The sequence below is a fragment of the Papio anubis genome, chromosome 8 (assembly GCF_008728515.1).
Source record: "Papio anubis isolate 15944 chromosome 8, Panubis1.0, whole genome shotgun sequence".
In the NCBI taxonomy this organism is placed as follows: Eukaryota; Metazoa; Chordata; class Mammalia; order Primates; family Cercopithecidae; genus Papio; species Papio anubis.
Window position 1 is genome coordinate 22,798,232 of NC_044983.1, and position 18,137 is coordinate 22,816,368.

Sequence of the window (18,137 nt, forward strand, 5' to 3'; positions counted from 1 at the left end):
GGAAGAATTTCAAATCTGTTCCCAATTCCCAAAAATAGATGCTTAGTTTTAGATCAAATGATATATTCATATGTAAACATCCATTACGCAGTTGAAGTATGTTTCTGAAATTCAAAGCAAATATTGGACATGGGATAGAGGTTTGGGAGTCATTAGATTTATAATTTAAAATGTGGGATTGGATGAAAACATTGAGGTAGATGCTAGATGAGGACTGAGGACTTTGGGGAATCTCCAGTGATGGGCAAACTTCATTGCTTTTAGGAAATTCTGCTGCTATTCACTACTCATCAGTCACCTGCAGCCACCTGGACTCTCCCACTTTACCTCAGACCTGAGCCAAAGTTATCAATGGAAGCTTAATTTTAAAACATTAGATAACTTTATGGAAATACCTAATCTACCTGGTATCAGAATGGGTTACTCAGAAAATAACACTGCCAAGCCTTCAGAACATTTTAGCTTTTTTTTAAATCCACCTATTCTACCTGGACTTCAATCAGAATTGAAGAGAAAAGTTGCTCTTATTTTACTGGAATTGCACCTCCTGCAACTATAACTCCATCTTTAAAGGTTCTGCTTTTTATTTCTTGCATATTTTATCCTTCAAATTCTTGCTCAAACAAAAATATAGTGTTATTTCCTCATTTTAGCTCCCACCTTATGTAACCTCAAAAGGCGAAAGAAGACCTCATCGTAAAGTTTCTTTTCAGGGGGTGTTGGTAAAAGAGGAAGAAAATGCTGCCTTGTCAACTAAACAGCACTGGATGGTTACAAATGAATGCAGCCCTCCTAAAGGACAAGCTTGTATCCAGGCAGAGGTTGGCAGTGCTACAGCATTGCACATAAATGAGTGATGCACTGCAGATAAAATGCAAATCAACCTGTCTTCTAGGCAGTGAGCCCGTTCAAGGAAGAAACCTTGCTCTTTACTGGAAGCACACCATCCTTCTTGTCCACATTCCCCAAGTGCCTGTCATTTATTCAAGAAAATATTAAATGAAGAACTGGTCTCATTGAAAGAGTACGGTCCTGGAGGGAGGACTTTGACCTTTCAAAGCAGTCATCAACTTCCTTTGTCTAGAGACAGAATCAGCTCCCTGGATTTAGATGTAATGGGAATTATTTTTCCTTTCTTGATTCACTTCCGAAAATGTTTATAAAACATCCCAGGTAAATTTGAGAACATCTGTGTCCATTTTCTAGCGTTTGGAATGATGATTGTAGCTTTAAGATCTATAATTCTATACTAACTATGATATTAAAGACAGAAAGGATTTTAGAGATCATCTAGTCCAATGTCATAATATATCCCTACCAGGCAATTTTCTTTGCAACATGTCTGGAAAATTCTGCTTTAAAATGTTCAAGGACAGGAAGCCTACCAGCTATTAAAGCAGATCATCTCTTTGAAAGCTCTAGTTGACCAAAAATCTGTCCTGATAGAAGACTGAAATATGTATCACCTATTTCATCCTATATGCATCACGACGACATACCCTCTACCTGGCTACACTCCATTAAATCACACCTGCTCTTCTACATGAGAGCTTTTCATGTATTTCAAGGACACTTTTGCTATCACAGACACATGGCATCCATAGTTGTACATGTAATGGGAAGAATATGCCATACCATGAAATTGACTAGTACAGTGCCTGTCCTACAATGCTGCATCCATTCAATACATGCTAGTGCTTCTTTAATAACAATCTCTGAAATTCAAGTAGGATTTTACAATATAAAGGGACTTTGAAATATTATTTTATGTAAACAACTCCACAAAATGAAAATGAGAGGGTAGGTATTATGATCTACTTTTCTTGGATAAGGATATACATACATATGTATTTTTAGAGAAAGGGTCTTGCTCTATCACCCAGGCTGGAGTGCAGTGGCATGATCATAGCTTACTACAAACTCAAATTCCTGGGCTTAAGCAATCCTCCCACCTCAATCTCCTAAGTAGCTGGGACTACTGACACATGGCACCATGCCCAGCTAATTAATTTTTTTTTCCTAGAGATGGAGGCTAACTGTATTGCCCAGGCTGGTCTCCAACTCTTGACCTCAAGTAATCCTCCAGCCTTAGCCTTCCAAACTGCTGAGATTACAGACATGAGCCACTGTGCCCGGCTGAGGATATTTTCTTATTCAACAATTATCTATCACATGACTAATAAGTGACAAGCACTGTTCTAGGTATTCAAATTGACACTAAGGGAATAACATGTCTGCTTAACTTCATACAGCTTCTTAGCGGGAGATTCAGGACATCATGTAGAAATCTTTGGATACAAAGTCCATCGTCTTTCTACCACATGACTTATCTCATCACTCCAGAGAGAGAGGAAGACAGAGCTCTGGGGTACTGGGCAGACAAATAACTCCACCTATGGGTACGTGGCATCCAGTCGGTTCATTCATGACCCACTCCTGAATAGGAATTTACAGTCAACAATTACCACATATTTGAGAAAAAAAATTTACTATAAAAGACACAAACTGAAACAAACTGAGAAAAAGCAATAGGATGGACACAGAGAGAGTATGGGGAAAACAAATTTAAAATCTATATTAATAGCCCTCCCAAAATAAAATATGTTACATCCATAAAGTAAAAACAAGCAACATCCAAAAAGACTACTAAAAGAATAACAAGAGATGTTAAGAATTAAAATTTAAAAATATAAACTTGAAGAAATCTCCCAGAAAACAGAACTAAAATATAGAGAATTAGAAAAATGGAGAGAAAAGATAAGAAAATTCAGTAACCTTCGCAGAATGTCCAAGCTACAAATAGAAGAGTCACAGAAAGAGAGGACACAGAAAGTGGTAGGTAGGAAATCACCCATGGGATATACTTGAGGGAATCTCTCAAGTTTTTAGATTGGAAGGGCTTATTTCATGCACAGCACAACAGATAAGCAGTGTCACCATTGTAGAGTTTCAGAGCACTACAGACTAAGAAAATATTCTAAAATCTTCCCAGAGAAAACTGGTTTCATACAAAGAATCAAGAACCAGATGGTGTCAGATTACCCAGTAGCATCACTGGGAGTCAGAAGATCGTGGGCCAATGCTTTCAAAAAGAGATTTGTTCCGATACAGAATTGTATTCAGCCAAACATTCGCTCAGGTATGAGAGTAAGGGGGAAAAAAAAGACATTCTCAGACAATCACGTATCAGACAAAAATTTAAAAGAAACAAGAACTAGAGAGTAGGATGTATGACACAAAGGAGAAGCCCAGAGAATCACCAGGATTAGGGTAGACAGAGATACCAGTGTGGTAGCAGTGTGCGGTAGAAAGAACAGGTCAAAAAACTCTGGGGATCTTTATTTGTTAAAAAGATGATATTGTAAAATAGCTGACGGATTGGGGCGTAGTGGCTCACGCCTGTAATCCCAGCATTTTGGGAGGCCGAGACAGGTGGACTACCTGAGGTCAGGAGTTCAAGACCAGCCTGGCCAACATGGCGAAACCTTGTCTCTAGTGAAAATACAAAAATTAGCCAGGAGTGGTGGTGCACACCTGTAATCCCACCTCCTTGAGAGGCTGAGGCAGGACAATGGCTTGAACCCGGCAGGCAGAGGTTGCAGTGAGCCAATATCATGCCACTGCACTCCAGCCTGGGTGACAGAGTGAGGCTCTCTCTCCCAAAAAAAAAAAAAAAAAAAAGATGGTATAGAAAAATACCTGATGACTTTGAACACATTGAGAGAAGAGTTACACCATTAAAAGAGATTTCATTTATAAATTAATAACAAGAATATAAAACCAATCAAATGGGAAAGGACAATTATTAATTTGGGGTTGATAAGAAAGAGAAAGCAACTATGACATACTACACGTCTCAGCTATCAGGTACATTTACAATGTGAAGACAAAATGTTTATCTCGTCCAATGATTCACAAAGTATGGTCCCTAGACTGTCCAAGCAGCATCATCGACATCTCCTGAAAGTGTGGTTGAAATGCTGATTTTCTAGATTCACCTTTTTTAGTCAAAAGAGGGAGTAGCCAGAAACTTGTATTTAAACAAGCTCTCAAGATGATTCTGATACACGCTAAATTTGAGAATCACTGATATAATCAAAATTACAATATCTGTATTAGACAGGGTGACACGCTGTTTGCCTGTGTGTGACTGGAATGAACAGAGGAAAAATTTAGTAACTGATGCTTAAACAAAATGAATAATTAGTAATATCAAGAAATACCATCTAAGCACGATATTTAGAGATATAGAGTAACATCCAGAAGAATTAACAACGAGTCCATCACAGCAGCCTTCAGGTGCTGGGATAGGTGAGACAGAACAGGTTGCTGCTGTAAGCTTCAGGTACAAGTCCACAGGACAGTTGTGCTCTGAACTATGTACTTATTTCAATTGATCAAAAGAAAAAGTAACTTACAAAAGGAGCTATGACGTGCTCAGTGCAGCTGACCTGATGTTCCCCAGCCCACCGAAATTAAGGGTTGGTTTCCCTTTTCAAATTATAAAAAGAACATCTGATCTACTTAAAAGGCCTTGGTTAAGGACATTAAGAATATTTAAATTAAGAATTAAGAATATTTGAATTATCTTCACACATATTCATTTAAAAATCATTCTTACATCATAAACCATAGATCTCATGTTCCAAAATATTCAAATAAAAATTCATAGTATTTTTAATCCTATAGGTGAGGTTTTTAATTGAATGCCAACCTTTGGGGGAGTACGGGGAGAAAAGCATAGCTTTTATTAATAAGCATAGTATAATACGTCATATTATATATACACATACATATGCCGTCATGCATCACTTAATGATAGAACTGTGTTCTGAGAAATGCATCATTAGGTGATTTTGTCATCGTACTAACATCATGTAGTGTACTTACAGAAAACCAGATGGTATAGCCTACTATACGCCTAAGCTAATAACTATGTATATACTGTGTATGCCATAGCCCATTACTCCAGTACTACAAAACTGTACAGCATGTTACTGTATTGCATACTATAGGCAATTGTAACAAAAGAGTAGGTTTTTAAGTATGTAAACATAGAAAAGGTAGAGTAAAAATGTGGTATTATAATCATGTGAGACCACTGTCATATGTGGTCCATCAGTGACCAAAATATCATGGGGCACATGACTGTATGCATACGTAGACATCATACATGCTTGCGCACACACACACATATTAAAGATCTCATTTTATTCTCAAAACCATTTTAGAAAAGTGGTTACCTCCAGTTTAGGGATGAGGAAATGCTGACATGAACAAGTTATCGAAATTGTTTAACATCGCACTACCTTTCATGACCTCCTGTTAAACTATATTCAGGTTGTAATTATTTGTATTTCAACTAGTCAGGTTTTTGTAGCATCTGCAGACACATAATTGTAAAAGACAGCGGTCTCAATCTTTCTACATTGATGTGAGGAGCTCAGTAAAATAAAATGAGCATGTGGCTCTGCAATTTTCTCTTTAACAAACAAAATAAGCTATTGATCATCAAAATGTCGAAGTCAGTTTACTAGTCAGTGGAAATATCTTCTTTAATAAAAAGTCAGAAGGAACTCTAAACATAAAAAGCAAATGAGGAAAAATTGAATTCTTCAATCTTATTTTCCTTCTCAGAATTCTGCTGCAGGTGCCTCCTGGCAGGGTGAACACAGCCCTCTCTGACTCAGTATTAAACCTCCCTCCAGAGCCCACCTTGTTTCCTTCCTGTCTTTTTTGACATACCTACCTGACTCTAAATAATACAACGTGATTAAGGATCAGCCCTGATTGTGAGAATTGACTGACCAGAGCGGCCCAGGAGATTGTGTAGACACTCAAGCTGACTGCTGGACTTTTCTCTTTTTAGAATAAGTATCACTGGAATCATTTATATTCTGCACACACTCAAATCTTCATTCTGGACCTCAATATCATGTATTTCCTGAGACAAGGAGCCTAAGGCCATAACTTTTGAGACAATCTTACATTCCCAGGGTGAGCAGCTTCCTAACCCATGCTTGTGGGTCTCTGACTTCTACCCCTTGGCCTCCTTTGCTGCTTCCACCTGACTCCCCATTCTGAGTGCAGAGCTTTCTTTTGTCCTGGACAGCCACCCTCAAGCTGATTTACTCCAAACTTAATCCACCCTCAAACCCTTATGCTCGGTAAATCGGGAGCAGACACACTTAATTTTCCAGGTGAGCAGGACTTCACAGCAATCTCAGCAACTATTGCAAAGTGACTATTATTGATGATGAAATGGAAATAGCCTGGGTTTAAGAGTGAGACTCACCTGATGTTTTGGGACAGGCTAAAAATAAAAGTGCTTTCTCTTTACATCCGGATGTAGCTTTGTTCTTTCTATTGAAGTGAGAGAGGAATTGCAGAATCCTGAGAGACAGGCCAGCTAAAATGTTTCACTTTCCTTTTATTACCTCGTAAATATAGTGTCAAACATTATCCAAATCATTTCCAGCTCTTTTCCTGGCTTCTGCATGAAGGAAATGTCCAGGTATTTCCCCAGAGGCCCAAGCCCCATGACCAGCTCAACTTGCTATGTGATGAGGCAGACAGCATGGGGTCACCACTGCTGCACAGCTGTCCCGGCCTGACCTGGCATCCATTCCAATGGGGCGAGAGAGCAGAAGATTGAGTGGGAGCCATATATTCCAACTCCTTCCATTAGTTCTTTCATGCAAGAATTATGAATACTCAGTACAAATTCCTATTTCTGTTTAAATCTTTTTTTATTGTGAAATATAAAATATGATCTGCATACAGAAAAGTGCAGAAAATATAAATGTATGGTTTAATAAATTATCGCAAAATAAACATCTCTAAAACCACCTCCAAGGACAAAAAAGAGAACATTGCTTGCACCCTATAAGTACTCAACACACCGTTCTTCATCTAAATTCTCATCCTTATCCTGGAGGAACCCTGACCTGACTTTGATGGTAATCATCTTGTTTTCCATGATAGTTTTAATATTTATGTTTGAATATTTAATAATATAGTATGGTGTTGTCTATTTTTGACTCTTATGCAAATGGAATTATATATAATTCTGCATAATTATACAGAAATATGATACAGAAGTCTGCATCTTTGGTTTGTGGGGTTTTTTTGCTTATTATCATATTTTTGCGATTCCTTCACATACTTGTGTAATGAATGGTTAGCAGACATTCATTCATTTTCATCGGCGTAGAGCAAACATTTCCTTATATGAAATATTAAAGCATACCCCTTCATGCTGATGAATATTTGTTGCTGCTTTTTTCTAAGTTAGGTCATTATGAATAACGCTGCTGAGAATATTTTCATACATACCTCAGGTCACTCTTAACATCATTAAGGGACACATAAAAAATGAGTAAGTCTGCATCCAAAGCTAAAAGTGATGTTTAAAAGGGAATGTTTAGACACGCCTTTTTCTCTCATTTCAGATGTATCATTGATCCTGAAGAGAAATATGCGGTCTTCATTGCCCAACTATTCTATTTACCCCATCTGCTTTCTGTGAGCTGGAAAAATATTTTTATGACAGGGTCAGAGAAATCTGGGGTCCTAAAAGCCTTATTTCCTCATAAGTGGGTTCTGGAACCTTTCCTGTAAAGTTCAAAAGGGAATACATTATTGTTATTAAGCATCAATTATATTATGCATAAGAATTTTGCCATCCATGTAGTTAACTATCTTATTTAAGCATTTCAAAAACTTGGTGAAATAAGTACCCACATGTTCTATTTTACTATTTTTATCTCCCAGAGTTGTTTTGGGTACTAAATGAAATAGCGTATGCAAGTGCTTGCACAAAGTTGAAATCCAACCCATATTCATTACACTGATATTGCCTCATCACAGTCTGTACATTTTAAAAAATATTTTTGATACTAAGTATATTTTATGCATATCTGATCAAATCAGCACACTGATTTTGTTATGATATTTATGTCTGATCCCCTTGTTTTGATTCATTTCAATTTAAAGTATGGGAAGAAGACAATAGGAAGCACAATGAACATTAAGAACTAAATTGAGTTTCCACTCAAACTTAGTAACTGTCTTTAAAATGTCTTCAGTCCTCTGAAGACACAGTGAAAACACAGTGAAATTTGGAATCCAGATTTTTAAGTGGCCTTTATTTAAATAAACCCCATGTCCTTAGAAAAATACTGTATAGAGATGGCTGTTGCATTGGATCTTCATTTAGATCACTCAAAAAATAAAAATAAATAAATAAAGAGAAAGATGTGAGGATTTTTGTGGCTACACTTAAGGTCTATTCTTGCTTCATGTTTCAGGTTTGGGGCTTTAGCACTTTATTTCACTTTGGTAACAAAGTAAGGAATATTCCACCACCCTGGTTTACAAAGCTGGTTTTGCCACAATATTCAGGAAGAGGCGCTTGGTCACTTTGATTCCACTGCTTAGAAAAAAAAAAGGAGCAGTCCCAGAAGAGGAATGAGAGGAGCACAGTGGCTGAGAAATAATTAGAAAGTAGCTTTTCTTCCCCCACCCAGCCTGGCTGCTTCCCACATTCTCTGCTTCAATCTTTTGATGGCCAGCAAGATAATACATCTTGTTAACCAGCTGAAGACTCCTTGGGTATCATGGCTGATAACTCAAAGTCAGAGAAAAAAAGGATATGAGGGCCATTGTTCAGGGAAAGTATTTAATGAGTGCAAACCCTATATAATGCATCATATAAAACAGAAGATCAGCAAGCATGATTCACTTGTCAAGTCCTCAAGTTATTGCATGGATTTCACCTTTGCCACTCAGCATTAGAGATAATGCATAATACTGTTTTTAAAAAGAAGATTGAGAACATCTATCTCCCAGTAACTCATACCTCCTCTGGTACTGCAGTTTCTAAAATCTGATTTTCCTTGGGTTTGTTTTTTTTTTTTCCTGTGCAAATTTAATGCCTTGAAGCCAATCCCCTGAGCAGTTATGTCAGAATCTTTAGCTCATGTCTGTCTGGAAGACTGATTCCTGAGGGTTCTTTGATATCATGTGCTGGGAGATGATAGTATGCAGGAGAGCCAGGAGCCAGGAGGGGCAGAGGTGATGGTGTTCAGAAGCTAAGAAGAAAAGAGCATGTCAGCAGAATCCAACATGAAGTTACAGCCATTTTCACTTGGCTATGTACCAAGCCAATTCTCTAATTATCAATGCAACTCCATTTCCCAACCCTGGAATTAGACACTATACAATATAATCCCTGGCAAAGACTTGTCTGTGGCAGCAGTGGCTGTGAAGTAACGGGGTTGAGCAAATTGTAGGGCTTATGTAATATGTCTTATTTCTTTCTGGCTGCAGTCAGTCCTCCTGCCTGTGATTAAGTCATCCACAGTATCCCTGAAGACTGGCTAGAGGATTTTACTCAATTCCCAAAAATTCACTAAGAAAATTGTGAATATCTAAGCTTTAAGAGGAATTTAACTATGATATCATTGAAATTTGTTTTCCAAGTTGAAGATTCAAATATTCATAGCAGAATCCTACCTTCATTTTATGAATATGCAGTGTGTCTTTTCTCTATAGGTCCAGAAACCAGAATGCACCTATTTCAAGGGGAAAAGGCAATACCCAAGAAAAAATAACCATTGGAAAATAGCTGAGCAATATTGGGGAAACCAAGTCTTCCATACTGTCAGACACCAAGCATTTTTAGCGCTGCAACAATGAGTCTAGAGACCAAAATACACCACTGTCTTCTGAGAAACCAGACATTCATGAATTATCACCCATCTTGAGGTTAGAAACAATGTCATTAGCAATAGCTGCAATTGCTTAAGTACGTACTATTTCCAAAAAACAAACAAACAAACAAAAGTACCAGGAATTTACATGCCCAACAGTTAAGCCTCTCCACAAGTTTGCAGGGTTCCCATTATTATACCCATTTTACGAATGAGCAAACTGAGGTCCATAGATGTTAAAAACCTTACATGAGATCACGTAACTGATAAGTGGTGGAACTGGTATTGAAATCAATTTCTGCCTCACTCCAAATCCTATTCTATTTATGTTCATTATGCTATGTACACTTCTTTTTCTGAAAGAGAATTCATTCATTTACTCCTTCACTCAAAAATTACTAAATAGCTGGACGTACTGGCTCACACCTGTAATCTCAACACTTTGAGAGTCTGAGGAGGGTGAATCACTGGAGGTCAGGAGTTTGAGAGCAGCCAGGCCAACATGGTGAAACCCCATCTCCACTAAAAATACAAAAATTAGCCAGGCATGTTGGTGCACGTCTGTAATCCCAGCTACTCAGCTGGCTGAGGCAGGAGAATCATTTGAACCTGGGAGGTGGAGGTTGCAGTGAGTTGAGATCACGTCACTGCACTCCACCTGGGTGAAAGAGCAAGATTCCATTTCAAAATAATAATAATAACAATAATAATAATCAATACCTAATATCTATCAGACACTGTTCTAAGTGCTAGGATTACAGCAGTTGTGAAACAAAGTTCCTACCCACATGGATCTGACCTCCTAGTAATCATTAATCTACAAAGAAATGTATGGTAGGACTGGGGATGAGACTAAAGGCCCACTACTTCAAATAAGGTAGTCAGGAAAAGTCTCTCCAAGGACATGTCACTGAGCTGGGTACATGGATAAGGAGGGAGCAGGGCAGGTGAATATCTGGGAGAAGAACTTTCCAGACAAGGGAGAAAGGATGTACAAATGTCTTGAGACAGAAGCACACTTCCTACAATGAAGGAACAGCAAGACTGTAAATGCTGGAGCCAAGTGAGTAAGGGGAGAGTGGTAGAAAATGGAGAGAAAAGGAGGCATCAGGGGACCAACCTTGCAGGTTCTTGCTGGCTTCTTCTTTTTATGTTTAATGGGAAGCAACTGGAGGGTTGAAAACACAGGGACAGCTGTGATCTTACTCTATTTAAAAAGGATTACCTTGGCGGTTGTGAGAAGAATTGGCTTTGGGGGTATAGGTTAAGAAAGGAGGCAAGGAGAGGCATTAAGGGGCTGTCTCAGTAGTACAGGGGAGTTATGATGTTTAGGAATTGGAAACAGATGTGAGATAAAGAGAACTGTTAAGAAAGACTCCAGAGTTGGTGGCCTGAGCAACTGGACAGCCAAAGCAGTCTTGAAAAAGAACAAAGTTGGAAAACTCACACTTTCTGACTTCAAAACTTATTACAAAACTATGATAATCAAAACATTGTGGTACTGGCATAAAGATAGACATATAGACTAATAGAATAAAATTGAGAATATAGAAATAAACTCATACATCTATTAATATGACCAACTGATTTTTGTCAAGGGTACCAAGTTCATTCAACGAGGAAAGAATAGTCTCTAAATGGTGCTGAGACAACTGGATAGTCACATAGAAAAGAATGAATTTGGTCCCTTATCTAGCACCACATACAAAAATTATCTCAGAATGAAACAACCTCATGTAAGAGCCAAAACCGTAAAATTTTTAGAAGAGTGCATAGGATAAATCTTCATGGCCTTAAATTTGATCATTGATTCTCAAGTATGACAACAGAAGCACAAACAACAAAAGAAAAAAAGAACAGATGAGACTTCATCAAAATGAAAATCTTTTCACGTCAAAAATCTTTATCATTGAAAAGACAACATATAGAATGGTAGAAAACATTTGCAACTCATGTAACTGATAAGAAGCGAGTATCTAGAACATGGAAAGAATTTAAAGTGAAAAGACAACTCACAGAATAAGAGAGAGTATTTGCAAATCATATAGCTGATAAGGGTCTAATATCTAGAACATATAAAGAATTCTTACAACTTCACAAGTAAAAGATAAACAATTGAATTTTTTAAATGGACAAAACTTGAATAGACATTTCTCCAAATAGCCAACAAGTACATGAAAAGATGATCAACATAATTAGTCATTAGGGAAATGAAAATCAAAACCACATTAAGGTTCCACTTCACATCCACTAGGATGTCTGTAATCCAATAAACAAAAATAACAAGTGTTATCCAGGATGTGGAGAAATTGGAGTTCTCCTATATTGCTGGTGAGAAGGCAAAATGGTTCATCCACTGTATAAAACAGTTTGGTGGTTCCTGAAAAAATTAGACGTACCATATGACCCCACAATTCTGCTCCTAGGTAGACACTCCAAATAACTGAAAACAGGTACTTAAATACATGTACACCCATGTTCATAGCAGTACTATTCGCAATAGTCATAAGGTTGAAACAGTCCAAATGCCCATGACCAATGAATGGGTAAACAAATTATGGTATATACATACAGTGGATTATTATTCATTCATAAAAAGGAATTAAGTACTGATACTGGCTACAATGTCGGTGAGACTCCAAAACACTGTGCTAAGTGAAAGAAGCCATATACAAAAGGTCACATGTTATATGATTCCATCTATATTAAATACCAGTAATAAATAAATGCACAGAGATAGGATGCAGATTAGTGCTTGTGAGGCATGGGGAGGAGCAGGGAATGGGGAGAAACTGGTTAATGGGTAAAAAGGAAAACATGTTATGAAATTAAATAGAAGTGGTGGTTGCATTGTGAATATACTAAATGCCACTGAAAATGGTGAATTTTATGTTACTTGAATTTCACCTCAATACATTATTAAAATATAAGTTTTTTAAAATCTAGGAACAGTCAGGCTCCAGGGCCCACACTGTTAACTATAATGCTATAGTGATAGTGGCCGTTGTGCTGCAGGATTGGCTTTCCACGAACAGGTCTTAGTGTGCTGCTGGTTTTCTTGCAGCTGTCCTCAGATCGTGCCTGGTTACTGGCTTCCTAATCAAGGCGTGAGGGCTTCTGATATGCATGGAGTGTTTTAAATATTAAAGGACTAATGAAGTAAGATATTCAACTAAAGTGAATTAGCATTGATTCATGCAAGTTAAATACCTGTCTCTTAATGGAAGCTTAGAGCTTCAAACTTGATCAATGAGATTGAGAACTGACAATTAAATCCACTCAATAAACACTCACCACCTGCCATTACCTTTTACTCGGTCCTTGCTTCTCACCACCTCCTCTTCTTTTTCTGTCTGAAAACCATGACTCTTTAGAGTTTGTGTCTACCTTCCCAAACCAAAGTGAAAGAGAGACAGTCTATAGAAAATATCTTATCTACTTAGAAAATGAAACCTAGTTCACCTGTTTTCAACACTATACCCTGCACCAAAGACAACTGATATGAGGCAGCCACAAAGAGCAGGGAAGGCTCTGGCATTGCACACCTCCTTTGTATAAATGATAGAATAAGCCAGGTGTAGTGGTACACACTTGTAATCCCAGCTACTTGTGAAGCTGAGGTGGGAGGATCACTTGAGCCCAGGAGTTCGAGGCTACAGTGAGCTATGTTAGGGCCACTGCACTCCAGCCTGAGTGACAGAGTGAGACTGTGTCTCTAAAAATGAATAAAAATGACAAGATAGTCTTATTTTGGGTAGACTTCTTGGTGACTCACCAAATTCATAGCACCAATGTTTTTATTTTCACAAGGCTCCATTCCTCAGTTCATTCAATAGATGTTTACTGAGCATCTATCAAATGCCACGCACTTCTGAGTAACGACAACACAATGGCAATGAAGCATAGGCTTTGCTCTTGTAAAAAAAATATTCAAATTAGTAATCATTGTGCGATGAATAAAATTATAGGTATTTACTTAGGATGCTATGGTAACATAATGACTTGGCTAGATTGTTACAAACATCTTTATAGAAACATTGGTGCTCATTTTGAATAAAAAAGATATATGGATGTGTATTCTCAGCCAAGTAAAATTATATCTCAGGACCTTAGTTTTATCATATGTAAAATAGGTTTAAAAATATTGTCTCTTCATCATCAGAATCTTTACAAAGCTAAAATTTAAAGAAGACATAGGGAAATGAAAGATCTTTGTAAATTATAAAGTTATCTGCCAGAACAGAGTTAAATAACATGGTGATTTTTCTAATGCTTGACTCTGAAACAAATTTTGCGCTTTTGACATTCTCATAGGAGATGCTTATATTTTCCCCTAAATGAAAATTCCCATATCGGACACTGCAGCTATAGCTAAGCCTGCTCTCTTATAGTTGCAAGTGTGCTGGAGACCCTGTTGAGTAGCACTTAACACTCTTAATGCACATAGCCTGTGAAGGAATTGTTCCCAGATGTCTCTTTAGTGCTATCCAAACTACCACCATCCCACCCCTGGCTCCCACAAGCTCTTAATCCTCTCTCTCTCTCTCTGTCTCTCTCTCTCTCTCTGTCTCTCTCTCTCTCTCTCACACACACACACACACACACAACCATGCAAACACACAAACAATTCCTGTCAAACAATCCCTGTCTAGTCTTCTTCACTCTTTGTAGAGGTCATCCTTTTAAGAGGCAAAAATGACCTGACAAAAAAGTAACTAAAGAGAATACTTCCCTAAAAGCCCATTCCATTAGCCTCCCTCACTTCCTTAAGCTCCTACCCATGTGTTGAATCATATTTAATTCTCCAGCTTCCATGAAACCTCTCTTGATTATTCCAACACATATTGACCTCTCCTTTCTTTGAATCCTGGTGGCAGTTAAGGTCCGTAGGCCACAGCCCCAACAACAGTGGGACTTGCCCCAATAACGTCCACACCACATTCTTTTGTACACCATTGTTCTTGGGTGACTCTTCATCTGTAAAATCATCACCTGTAAATAAAATCCTTACTTTGCAGAATACTCTCAAAACTAAAGAAAATAAAGTGCTTTAAAAATAAATATTACAGCATCTGCTACACAGAAGGTGCTAAAAAAAATAACACCTCTTGCTTCCCTCTCTTTTGTATCTCCAGCAATCAGCCCAGTTCCAGAGTAAATAGTAAATGTCTCAATAAATAGAATAAATAGGTATTGATTTGCTCTATCATATTGTGTGCCACTCTTTTCTCTTCCTTTGGAATTATAGAATTTTTTAAAGCTATAGTGAAAGAATTCAGTGCTCTTTATGCTCCTCCCCTTGATTAATTTCCTCTCAACTCTTGTCCTGCCTAATTACATACAGTCTCTTTAGGCCCTTCTCCAGTTACTAGCTGATTCAAAGGCGTGTTTGTTTGTGGATTTCATTTAAATTTCTACTTTACAGGCTAATTGCTGATGATGTTATGAAAGTAAACAGTTCAGGAAAGCTGCCAATGTGTGTCCTATGAATTCATCACTGGTGAAAGCCCTTACTCTGCCAAGCCTGTGCAGAATGTATAAAATATTCAGAATGGAAGGCACTCATGTAGCAGAAAATATCCCAGCAGATCTGCAGCTCAGCATAGAACAGCGGGCAATGACTTGGAGCCCAGAACAGTTTATCACGCAAGCCTAGTACTTCTATTTATGGTGAAAAAGGAGACAAAACTTGGCTTTCTTAGAGCATGACCTGAAATCTAAGAACTATGAGAAGTCCGGTGAGTGGATGGGAGTCTCTTGCTCACTAATGTGGCAAGAGAATACAAAACACACTGCACCCCTGTATCTCTGTTGTCACAGGCAAGGAAGTCAGTTACCCTGCCTCATCTCCAATCTCCGATAGCCGCTCATGACAACCAGCCATTCTATTGGTCTGCATGTCAAATGACCGTACCCTATAGATCATGGGCTTTATGCACCAGAGGATTCACCAGCAGGCTCTCCTTTAAGTCCATTCTCTTCAGGAATGCAGTATTGACTACTAAGAGACTGGCTCTTTTGAACACTAAGAACCATTCTAAAGGTCTTATGTGAGTGAGTGGTAAAGGTGTTGGCAATCACAGCATAAAGTCAACCAACATAGTTCATTAAGCCCCTGTGAGTTGTCATTTCTGCAGGACTGGAAAGCCTTCCAATCTTTGACACTGCAACTCCTTTCTGCCCGAAACACCTGAAAGTCACCAACGAAAGTGGTAGCCCTGAAAGTTGCATTCTTTAATTAAAAATAAAGATCAGATGCAATTGCACCTGGGCTAGGTGACCCAGTGACTTCTATTTATACCAGAAAAAGATCACAAGGCTCCCCCTACCTTGGCTGTGAGCCTTGTACAACTGAGAAGTCGCCGTGAAAGACGACATGCATTGATTCCTTGTCTATCTCAGAGAGTGCTCATTAACTCTACCACAACATTACTGAGTGCTGCAACAGAAAATGGACACGGGCATAGGCAAATGTGGCTTCTAGAAACAACCACTGCTATTTTAAGTGATCTGGCTTCCCTTCCTTCGACTCTAAATTATAAGATGCACAGGATAACCAACAAATGGAATTGACTTTAAAGATTTCTGATTCAAGGAAAAAAAAGAGTCCACATTCTCCCTATTTCTCAAATACCATTAATATAATAAAAAGAATGTAAAAAGATACCAAAATCTATACCTGTGCCTGAAAGCAGGAAAAAAAATGTCATTTACATACACAAAATTTTAAGACATTTCTGTAAGAAACAGTGCTGGCAAGACCAAGGTAAAGGGTCACCTGATCAGCACCCAGATCCCTGCATGAAAGGAAGAGTCCCTCTTGTGAGGCACACAGGGAGCCTGAGCGGACCACACTAACTATTAAGGTTGGACCAGGGGCAATCAGTGCAGATTAAATCAAATACAACCACCGTCTCTGGAAAACACATCAGTATTGATGCCCAGAGCAATGGGCTGCACTTCCCTTCACACCTTTCTTTGGGCACCAGCTTTGGTCCAAAGTAGGACATGGGAACCCATGAGAGAGTTGACCAGTGAGAACATTCAGTCAAGTTGCAGGTAAAAAAACAATAAAGATCAAATCCATCACTTCCTTATATGCCAGCAATAACTGCATAGAATATATAATGTAAAAAAAGGCCTCATTTATAACAATAATGTAAATTCCAGTGAGTTCAAGATGTAAAGGTAAAAAAAAACAAAGCCTTAAAGCAAAAATAGTCTATTAAATATATAAAATAACCTCATCTATAAACAAAACATTAGAGGATAATAGAAATGTTCGTATAAAATCATTTGTATAACATAATTTCTTCCAAAATATGACCCTAAAGGCAGTTTCTTAAAAGAAAAGGGTAATGATTTGAAAAAAGTTACAGATATATGTGTGTAAATATTAAAATATTAAATAAATAAAATTGTTACAAGTAGGTATATAAAATTTTAAATGTAACATAAAATTAAAATATTAAAATATTGGGGGAGAGAGTGAAATCTAAATGATCAATCTCTGATATATAAAAACTACTAGTGAATTAATATGAGAAAAATAAAGTCTTGATGCCTTCAAAAGAAAACACTAGTAACTGTGAAATACATTAATAAAATGTTTACACATACTACAAGCTAATATGAAACCTCAGTTTTGAAAATATCAAACAGATTACATTAAAATTATAATTCATTGACAAGAGTCAGAAAATGAGCCCTGCCATGCACTGTCTGTGATAATTTCAATTGTTACAAACTTTTTTAGCATTACACGACGGTGTGTCTCAAAAATCTTTAAAATAAGCTTCTCATTTATACAGTGTCCCATGTCTAGAAAATAATTTTGATATAATAATTATAAATATAGCCAAAGATGTCCCTTAGAAAATATCAATTACAGTACTGTTTTAAATTGCAATAGAATTAGTCATAGTCTAAATGTTCAGCTTTGGGGACTGGTAACTTTTTTGATACAAATCAAAAAGTTATATGTAGTCATTAAAAAGTATATGATAGACATATGCTTAATAAAAACATATTTCATGATAAAACAGTATGTTTAAAACTGTGTGTAGGTTTTAATTTAAGTCTGTTAAATATGCATTCATCCATTCAATTGCCAACTTATGGTCTCATGGAACTTACATTATAGAGGAAAAGCATATATCTGACTACATATCTATTTGGAAGGCTAGATGTTAAAATGTTACTAGTGATTATCTCATGACTATCTCAAGCTGAAAGACGGTTTATCTAAGTTTCATATTTTTCTCTAGTAAATGTGTAAAAATAAAAAAGGTTATTCTGAACGGCACTCAAGAAATAATAGTGACATGATTCAATTCAGTCAAATTACTAGTTACTAAATAGATTTCTAAACACTAACATTTGAATTCAAACATGTACTTTGAAACAAGCTTCCATGTATAGTTC